The sequence below is a fragment of the Protopterus annectens genome, chromosome 2.part1, assembly GCF_019279795.1.
Source record: "Protopterus annectens isolate FY-2018-M chromosome 2.part1, PAN1.0, whole genome shotgun sequence".
Classification (NCBI taxonomy): domain Eukaryota; kingdom Metazoa; phylum Chordata; order Ceratodontiformes; family Protopteridae; genus Protopterus; species Protopterus annectens.
In genome coordinates, this window is record NC_056729.1 from 618040630 (window position 1) to 618051593 (window position 10964).

Here is a 10964-nt window from a genome sequence, read left to right on the forward strand (position 1 = left end):
GTGACTAGTATACCTAGGCCTACACATACCTTGGTTTCCACTGGGATGGGTTTCCCTTGTTCGGTTTGGTGTGTCAGGTGTGGCTGGCGCAGCTCTACTACTTGCTGTAGGAGGTCTCTGTCCACCCTATAGCACCCCAGTATCTCCAGCTCATGTAGCCCCTGGTAGGTTACCCTGGGTCTATACACTCTTCTCCGTCTCCTCACTGTGGGTTGTTTGGCAAAATGCACATCCTCACCACCCTCAGCCTCTTGCACATGTTGTTCTATGTTGCCTGCAGCAGCCCTTCTCATTTTGTAGTTTTGTTTGTTAAAAATTCCCTGCTTGTATACACCGGTGGTGTAGAGTGTGGGGAAAAACAATGGGGAAGGTGTTTGCTTAGTTTATAGTAGTGTTCTGGGCAGGGTTGGGCTGCTGCCTGTGTAATTGTTTGCTTCTGATACATTTCACCTGCCAGATATACTAGTTCTCTTTGATTACCTTCCTATTGCTGATTTCCCTTCCCATTGCCCTTCTATTTGGGCCCAGGGCTGCGCAGCATAGAGTAGTCGAATGTGCACACTGCTGCTGTTTCCTGGTTTAACTTCTTTTCTCTTCCTGTACATCCCGGTGTGCGGCGTGCACACCTGCTTACACTTTGTAAAGACTGCTGGGCAGGTTTAGACACACCCCCTAGGTTGGCTGTGCTAAGCTGGGAGCATACCAGAGCCACAGGGCTCCAATCCACTTACAGTATGCCTGACACACCCACACATGATGTCACCTACCACCTAGTCTTGCACTCAGCTATTCATACTCTTATACTGTTGGGACCTGCCTCACATGCTGGGGAAAACCGGGATTCACTATCCTTCCCTTCACTTGCATAGGATTGCCTGCTAATGCACGGTTACATGTGTCACACCGTGCCTCCCCCCTTAGCAACCATTATTCACTGGCCAGGTTGTCTTTTGCCTGCCATTGACTTGCATGGCAGAATACTGATTTTAGTTAGACTGCTTTTTTTGGTTTATTTTCTTATTTCCCTACCGATCCCGTTGGCGCGTCGCTGCCCTATGCTTCAACAGCCGCGATTGGCGGACATATAATAAAAGTTGTATTTTGTACATTTTGCATTGTTTTCAATGCCAATGGCCTTCTACTTGGTCATTGGCATGCTTCCTCAATGTTATGCAGCTATTATTTGGGGCTGTCATGTCCCTGTTTTGGATTTTGCAGTACCGTACTTGGTTACTAACCGAGTACATTTATGCATATTACGCTAGTTCTGCACACCCTGATTCCTGCTTCCTGGATGGCAGATTTACCTAATTTGCATGGTTTTCACCTGCAAATGGGGTAATTTGCATATGGGGGCTGGGAACATGCAGCACTAGTGCTAGAGCGCTCGCACATGTCAAACAGGCACGTACATGGATCGCTCGGCCTCCATATTGGCAATATTTCCTCTTACACTAATCATGCACACCATACAGACTTATGCGAATCCGGGGGATGGTCTTGTTTAAAAATCCTGGGACAACTTTCTAGATGTACCCTAGCCAAATATTTTTAGAGGCTTTTAAAAATTTCCACAAAAAGCCTTTTAGTGTTACATTTCAGATCTGGTTAACATACCTCTCAACTATACAGATTTTCACAGACTGTCCAGTTTTTTTACTCATATTTTTGGTACTTCTTAAATAAAATAGTGGTTTTCTGACAAATTAGTGGCAAATTAATACTAAATGTAGGAATTAATGACAGACATTTGAATTTCAGACTTCATAACCTTCAGAAAATTCATGCTAATGCAAAACCAGTTATTCTATACATTTTTTTAAGTTTGTAAGAGCAATATTTAAAAATTGTCCCTATTTCTGGGCCTTTGTCCTAATTTTATTCATGACATTGTCCAGAGTTCCTGCTCTAGGTAGGGATACATCACATGAATCTAGGCCACAAAGCATATCGCTCCCATGTCCCTGTTTCCCAGCTGAAAAATTATATTCTGGATCCCACACTGCATGATATAAGATTATAATCATACCAAGCAGAATGCAGAGGAAGCTGTCTGTTTTTGAAGCTACTATACAAGTGCCTTCACTTTAAAGAAAATATGTTATTTGTTCTGTCTCAATGATCTTGCCTTAACAATAGCTGAGATTTAAAAGATCATAAACCAGACCTGTAGATTTATATAGATTTTGCCAAGTTTTGACATCCCAGTATTTGCAAGACTGACACTAAACAGGCAATGATTTTTAACAAGAACATGCACGTGGTACATCACTAAATTGCTCCCTAGAGCAGAACATTACTCCTTGACTTAAAAAAAGTAATATTATACAATGCAAACTCGGTAAAGCCGATAAACATGTATGCTAATTGGCTAATCCAACCAGCATGCACATTGTAAATCAAAAGGAACTAACGAAAAAGTCCGGCCACTAATGTATCATGCAGCGGTGATGGCAAAACATTAAACAGACAAACCAACACAGTAAAGCATAACATAGCAAGCACCAAAACCAGAATAAAGTGTGTGATATTGCAGCTGAATCACCCAAAACCCATAATTGCTATTAATACCTCTACCAATTACCTCTCTTCACAAACTTCATATCAATTAACACACCTGTTCACCTTTTACTTAGCCATAACCTTCCACACCCACTCTTACCTATTTTCCCTAAGCACTCCACTTATCATGACTACACTTTAAATTTTCTTTTTCTTTATTTTTAGTCAAACCTCCTACACCTCTAACTATGTATAATCATCATCAGCCTTTTTTCCCCAACATTCTTTTCTTATCCATTGGGGTCACCTTATTACTTACGACTCATTGCCTTACTTCCTATGAATTCTCATCCTTTGCTACATTTTTTCATCTCCCAAGACAGACTCACCCTTTCTCTCCTAGCACCTCTCTTACACACTGTAACATAACATCCTATTCATCCTTCATTCTACCACAGTTTCATAGACTAACCCATATTAAATACCTACAAATGAAAAAAGGACACCTCGCTCTTTATAAATTGTTTAAACTATCATTTAACCCTCATAACTGCTTACTTCTACACTGTGACATTCACCCAAACCCTGGTCCTAATCTCTCCACCCCAAATACTCTATTAGCCCCTACTACCACTCCCCTAAATGTCCTAAAAAGCCCTCTCTACTTATAGGTCAACTCAATATAAGAAGTGTTAATAACAAAATAACCCAACTACATGCCCTATTAGACATCTATTCCTTTGACATCTTATGCCTTACTGAAACATGGCTTAAACCTACAACAAAAGATAATGACATTGTCCCTCCAGGCTATAATATTCTCAGACTAGACCGTTTAAATAAAAAGGGAGGTGGAGTAGCAATACTGTTCAAATCTGAACTGAAGATTACATCATTAGATATGCAACCTCCTCCTAATAACTCCGAAATCTTAACCTCGAAGCTCCAAATTAATGCGAAAAAATCAATATACATTATCTGCTCTTACATCTCCCCTGGGAACAATATTAGTACTCTCGAAAATACCCTAAACTGGCTTTCAATATCCCTACCACAAGAAACCATACTCCTTGGTGACTTTAATATTGATTGGAATAGCTGTACATCTCCCACTCCCACTGTGCATATAAACCTCTTTGGCTTCCACCAAACCATTACCTTCCCAACCAGGATCCACAAACCTAACAAAAAAACAAACTACCTTAGATTGGATTCTAGTAAATAAGGACCCCCATTTTTATCAAACAGGTATACTCCTTGACAACATTAGTGATCATTCTCTTACTTACATCACTAGGCAAAAGACCCACTTTCATAATCTAATAGCTTTTAGAACTACCAGAAACAAAAAAAATTTCAACCCAAGTAATTTTTAAGCTGAGCTTAAAGCTTGCAACTGGTCACCCCTAAAATACCTACCTCTTGACAAAGCCATTTCACACTTTAACAAAACATTCTTGCAGATCCTTGAGCAACATGCTCCCACCTGTACTGTCAGAACAAAAAATAAACCGGCCCCCTGGCTGTCTAAGGACACAAGGCTAAACATGCAACTAAGGAACAAACTCTGGTCCAAATGGAGAAAAACTAGAAACCCAGTAAATCACCTAAACTTTAGACAAATTCGTAATTCCACAAAAAAATCCATAATCCTTGACAAAAAAAACTTTTTCCTCAAATTCCAACAAAACCAACAAAATAATCCGCAAAAGTTTTGGTCAGGTATCAACAAATTACTCCACCCAGGGAAGTCCAAAACACCTACCCCCTCAAACCTAACCCAAACCTCCCCCAGCCATATAGCCAACACCTTTAATAAATATTTCTCTGAAACAGTCTAAGCACTAGCAACCACCTTACCACCTACTTCCACCACTAAATTTCCCTCACCAACCAAATTACCCCAGCCTTTTAACCTTCAACCTGTCCCAACATCTTTGATACACTCCTTGCTTCTTAAACTAAAACCATGTACACCATCAACTGACCTGCTTCCTGCTGAATTCCTGCAAGTCGCAGCTGGTGTACTTGCCTACCCTATTTCTATCCTAATAAACAGAACCATCTTTGAATCTTATGTCCCATCTATCTGGAAAATCTCCCATATCATCCCTCTGCATAAGGGAGGTACCTCAAAAGAATTATCTAACTTTCACCCAATAGCCCTTCTCTCCCCCATTGCAAAAATTATGGAGCGATGCATCCATCGGCAATTACTTCAGTATCTCCTACAAAACAACTTTCCAGTTGACTGCCAGCATGGTTTCAGGCCTATCCACAGTACCACAACAGCTCTTCTATCCTTTACAGATAGCATTAATAAAAACAGGAATACTAACTTACTATCTTCTGCTCTTTTTATAGATCTCTCAAAGGCCTTTGATATGGTTAACCACCAAATACTATTAAGTATACTTGAATCACTTTCCCTTGATCATCAACTAGTAAAATGGTTCCAATCCTACCTTGAAAACAGGAAACAAGCAGTCCTCTGGGAAAACAATCTATCTTCTCAGCTTCCTATCACCCTTGGAGTCCCTCAAGGATCTATTCTTGGACCTTTCCGTTTCACAATTTTCATTAATGATCTAAAAACTTCCCTTCCGCAAACTACATGCATACAATATGCTGATGATTCAACTCTGGTATGTGCCGCATCGTCCCCTGCTGAATTACAGGCTAACACACAAACTGTCTTTACTTTAGTGGAAAACTGGTTCTATCAATGTTGTCTCCTTCTGAACCCTAAAAAAACTAAATTACTGCTATTTACTCCCACACAGAAATCCCCCTCTATCAATCTCACAGTAAAATCAAACAATGGCACAGTAATAGCCCCTGAAACCACCACCAAACTCCTCAGTGTATTAATAGATAACTATCTTACGTTTGACTCACATATTAACGCTAGTATTAAATCAGTAAATAGAAAACTTGGATTCCTCTATAGAATCAGACCATTTCTTACAGAATCAGCAAAGAACTCTATTTCCCAAACCCACCTTATTTCCACTCTACTCTATGCCTCACCTATATATACCAACCTATCCAAAACTAATCTAAATAAACTAGCAACCACTTACAACAACATAGCTAAATTTGCCACTGGTACCCCCTTCCGTACTCACCACTGCCTTAACCTTAGACATCTCGGATGGCTGGAAGTACAAAACCAACTAGTTTACCAGCAACTTATTTTTATTCACAAGATTTTACATCATCCTTCAAACACTCCCATACTATGTAACCTAGTAAATTCTTATAAAAACCTTCCTACCCTAAGATCAGCTAAAAAACTACAAGTCGCCACTACCAAATCCTTTAACAAAGCTGGAGACTGCCTATTCTCAAATGCAGTTGGCAACTCCTGGAACAAACTTCCAACTGAGATCACATCCTTTACTTCCACCAACCTTTTCAAGAATCAGCTGAAAAACTTCATTAAAACCAAATGGCTTTGCCCCTGCTCTCAGCCTGACTGATACTTATTTCTCCTCTTTCTAACTCTAACTATCAAACTTGATTTATTTTGCTGAAACTCCTCTACCTTCTTTATATGGCAAGTTTAAATACTTCTTGCTCTCTTTTTTGTATCTCCCCATTATGACTTTTTGTATTTTTTTGCTTACTGAAACTGAACTAGAACTTTTTTTCTTTTTTTGGCTGTAAAAAAAAAAAAAAAAAAAAAAATTTTTTTGCTGGCAATCAATTGTTTACTCATGTAATTATTCTCGTATTTAACTTTTTTCCTTGGGTACTATACAATTATTTTTTTTGTAAATTGCTATTTTTTTTTTTTGCGGATTATTTGTATAAATGTTTCTTTGTTTCTGTCCTTGTTATTGTCTCGGAGCTTTTCTCCTCGGGCCTCTACTGAAAATGGACATATATCCAGTTAGACTAGCCCGGTCAACAAATGTAAAATAAAATAAAATAATAAATAAAATAATATGCTACTCAGTCCCTCAGCTCGATCAGCAATTAACTTCATAAAAGCAGATCCACCCTCACTCACAACTTGTAACTCTATTTCTTTAAAGTATACACTTTACATACCACTACAGAAGTCCCTATGTAAATGGAGCAAAAGCAGCAAAACCATAATCAAGTCTCCAGTATCATACCTCTAGCACCCTGCACTGAGTCTTGCTTCCTGATACAGTCCTCTGTCCCTCAGCTCCTAAACACCAATCTACTTGGTAAAGCCAGATCCACACTCCATCAACCTCTTCTTTCAAAAGTGTACGCGTAACATCCAATGCACTAAACTATATTTAACAATTGTAAATATGCCACAACAGAAAAAAAAGACACAAAAATGCAAGCACTGCACTTCTCGATACCGCCCCCCCTAAACTTTTAATAAACTAAACAATAAACATGAACTAAACATGTGGACTATTTTATCTCAGACAAAGTGCAAGAATAGAAACTAAAGCAAACAAAAACCTAAATAACAGGAATACAAACATAACACAACACCAAACACCATTGTATAATAGCTATAACCCACAGCTGGTGTAGTCACTCAGTCTTCGCCCTCGTGACTAAACTACACCAACAGTGGGTAAATCCAGCATTCCCCACACCCAGCCGTGGGTTATTGCTATAATAATAATAAACAGCTCGCAGCTCTCATTGCTGTGAGCATTCATACAATTTTGTCAGTGGACATGCAGTATCTATTCAGAAGCACATCCCTCGACTTCACTACAATTGAACACAACAATTAAATGTAGACACCATACAGAATGCAATTCCCTGGCATTCACAACACCTGAATTAAAAAAGAAAAAAAAAAAAGAAAGACAAGAAAATGCAGACATTGCACAGGAGTCACATGTAGAAAGTCCTTATGACCTTAATGAAAAAAAAGTCCTCATGACCTCCAGAAAAACGAAGTTATAACCTCACTATACTCTTCTCTCACCAGCCCAATACTTGAATACAATGCCCCTTTTTGTACGCACCTTTCCCAGCACCTGCAGCAATTGGAGAGACCACAAAGGTTCCTCATAAGGAAAATTCAAGGTCTTCAGCATCTGTATGTTTTCCTGATTGGTCTGTTGGACTTGCTGTAATAAAACTAGTTTTTTTGTTTCTATATAAGTCAATGTTTGCACAATGATGCTCTCAGTGCAACGGCAGTTAATAGTACCCTGTATAGATACAAACATTATTAAGTTAAACGTTTCCTTAGAGTAACTATCTCTGCAACCTTCTCCAGTCCCCCTGTTGCTCTAGGGTCATCTGGGTTGCACACAGATCAGCATTGCTTTGTTGGCTAACTGCAGTTCGTGCTGAGTATTGCACCCATTCTTCATGTGTGTGCTTTTCTTCCAGTCCAGTTAAATCTCCCCACTCTTCTCCCTGGTTAAACCCATAATAAAAACCTGAAACCATGGACAGGCACCTTCCCTCTATATCTGTGACTAGCCTGATGAACATGGGCATCCAGAGACAATGTAGCAATTGCCTCATGTATACTGAGAACCACTTAATCTTGAGAAAAACAAACACAGTATGTGAGAGATGTAGTTACATTATGAAATTTGAGACACAGCTCTCACATACTGAATAATCAAATAACAAACAGGTTGTCACCACATGCACATCATTTCCCTCACTAACTAAAGTCTTGACACATAAACCCACATATGTGGAGGTACTCCAAAGTAACTTACAAAAACCTCAGAGGCCTCCTATATGCTGCCCTCAGAAACCACATGCAAACAAAGCCATTTCATCACCAACCACTACACATAAAAACCCACATTGCACTGTCTCCTCAAGCAAGCCCCTAAGGTGAAGCACCATACATTTAAACATCTTGGTCATGGGAGACTCCATCATGAGACACATGGACACCCCAGGTTGGATAAAGAGAGGCTTACAATCAGTTGCCTGTCAGAGGCCAGGATTTGAAAGATCACACAGGAACTCAGGTCTCTCAACCACAAGTATACCGGTATGTTTTAGTCATAGTCCATGTGGGTGTGAATGACTTGAAATATATGAAGAAAGACATGATGGACCTCTCTGAATACATGCCACAGGGTGGTATGAGCCTTGCATTGAGCAGCATTGAACCCTGACCAACAATGATACCACAATGCAAACAGAAAATGACTGACTCCAATAATTGGCTTAGCTACTGGTGTCTTTCTAAGGGGATCCTGTATTGGTCAGCCTGGGACAACATTTTCAATAGACCATGTTGCTTTGTCAGAGATGGTGGCAAGTGTCGACACTTTGCTCTTGAATAATAGTCAAGGCATTAGCCATCCCCATAGTGCCATTTTTTAGGCAGTGCCAAACCAACAGACCTACCAATGTAACAAATTCTTCTAATGCCAAGCTGAAGGTACTACTGCTCAATGCTAGGAGTATCAACAAGAAACTGCACTGCCTGGGAGCTCTACTACAATGAAACCTTAGAATGCCAAAACCTACTACAACGAAAAAGCACCTGCGGATGTGCCACAGCACTTGGAGCATCTGAATAGAGATCACAGAGCACTGAAGATTGTGAAATTTACCATTTCCCCCACTTCAGTGTGATCTCGGAATTGGTATGTATAATTTGCAGGGGGTGTGACAGGTGCACAGGGTTGCCCCCCCCCCCCCGGAAATTATGCAAAAATATGTAAGTTTTTCAGTTGTAATGTTGTTTAATCTATGTAATTGCTTTATCATTGTAGCACGTTTCAGCATTCTAAAGTTTCATTGCATTGGATATTTGGTGCTGTTGTCTTGGAGATTTCACTTTCAGTAATGTGTAATTTCAATAAATAGAAGTAGATCAGTCTACTCTGATAACATGACTAGAACTTCTGGTTTGCACTGTGATCATTAGTAGAATGGAAAAGTATGTGGGATGAACATGGTCTGAGGACATGGCTTCTCACTAAAGCAATGCTATCCATGTGTCAGGGAAAATGCATAAACATGTTTCTTGAGGTCATTGCAAACTGGATGGCATAAGGCATATCACAACTGGGGGGGGGTATCACCAATACCCCTTAAAACAATTAGGTATTAGGTATCCCTCATTAAAGTTGGTGTGTAATCCCTCTGTGCAGGATCTTTGGAAGTGGAGGAGAGATCAAAACATCATCACACCCAGTAGAACATCCTGGACATTTATTATGGGAACAAGTGTTTTGCCCTAATGGCAAGCTAGAAGGGCTTTAATGCCCATGCTTGAAACATTTGTATATATGTATGTATGTATGTATGTATGTATGTATGTATAGGTGTGTTCAATAAATGTGCCATCAGCTAATATGCTTGGTTTGTAATTTCAGTATTACATCATTAAAAATGTGTCATTCTTAACATATGTTAATACAGGTGTTGCACTTTATGCCCATACAGACAGTGAAGACATAGAGGATGCAGTACCAGGTAATGTATTTTGTAACTTAAGAGGTTATAGCTTTAAGATCACATTTCAGGCATGTTAGGAGTACATGTTATTGCAGTCTTTGCACATTCTATGCTGCTTATTTCTACTATGCTAAGCATGTATTAATATAGTGTCATGAGTGAGGTCTTTGCTTTTCCATTTTTCAGCTCTAGCTTCCACATCAGGTGGTGACAGTCCCATGAATGCCACCTGCAATGCTGAATCCATGCTCAGAGTTATGATCATTTTATTTGATCTGTTGTGTTTCCCACAGTCAGCATCACAGTGCCAATTACCACATGTGATGATCTAACTACATCATTGGTACATGTGGCATACCCGTGGGTATCATTTAGATGCTGTGTGTGGTGTGTCTACTGCCTAAGATGTGCCAGTATCTATGGCTTATCCCTTGGCCGTGAATGTCACTGTGGTGTAGCATGATTCTGCATCAAATGCCTTAAATAAAGACAGACATGCAGGTAAGAAGGACATAGGCGAAACCACTGTAGAATATTTAGACCCTTTGACAGACTATCAAACTGTAACTACTGTGGTAGAAGCTACTAAAGTGATACAGGCACATGAAGTCCAAAGATGGTGGTGGCAGACATAAACTGCCTTTATAATTATACATAGTGATACAGTCCGAACAGCTAATGTCATCCCATGCTTGAAATTCAGCTTGGGACCATCTGCATGTCCTCCCTGTGGTCGAGTGGAGTTCGAAAGACATGCATGGATGGGCATGCCTTCGTTGAAGTTTGGGCATTGGGCTGGCACCTCGGCACCATAAAAATCAACTTCCAATCAGTAGCGGACCAGAGTTTCACTCTGGCGACCCCTAACCGGGAAAAGCAGAAAGAAAAACAGCAACAACCACATGCGATAAGTACTGAGTGAATGAAATACTTTATAACAGTACTGACAGGTGACATGTACAGTTGTTGAGTTATGAATTTAGCCTGGCAGTTAGCATAGATAATTAAAGATATGAGCTGTTAAGGAGCTGCTTCCTGCATTCCAGGGTTTGATTTCTGGAGTTTTCACTTGC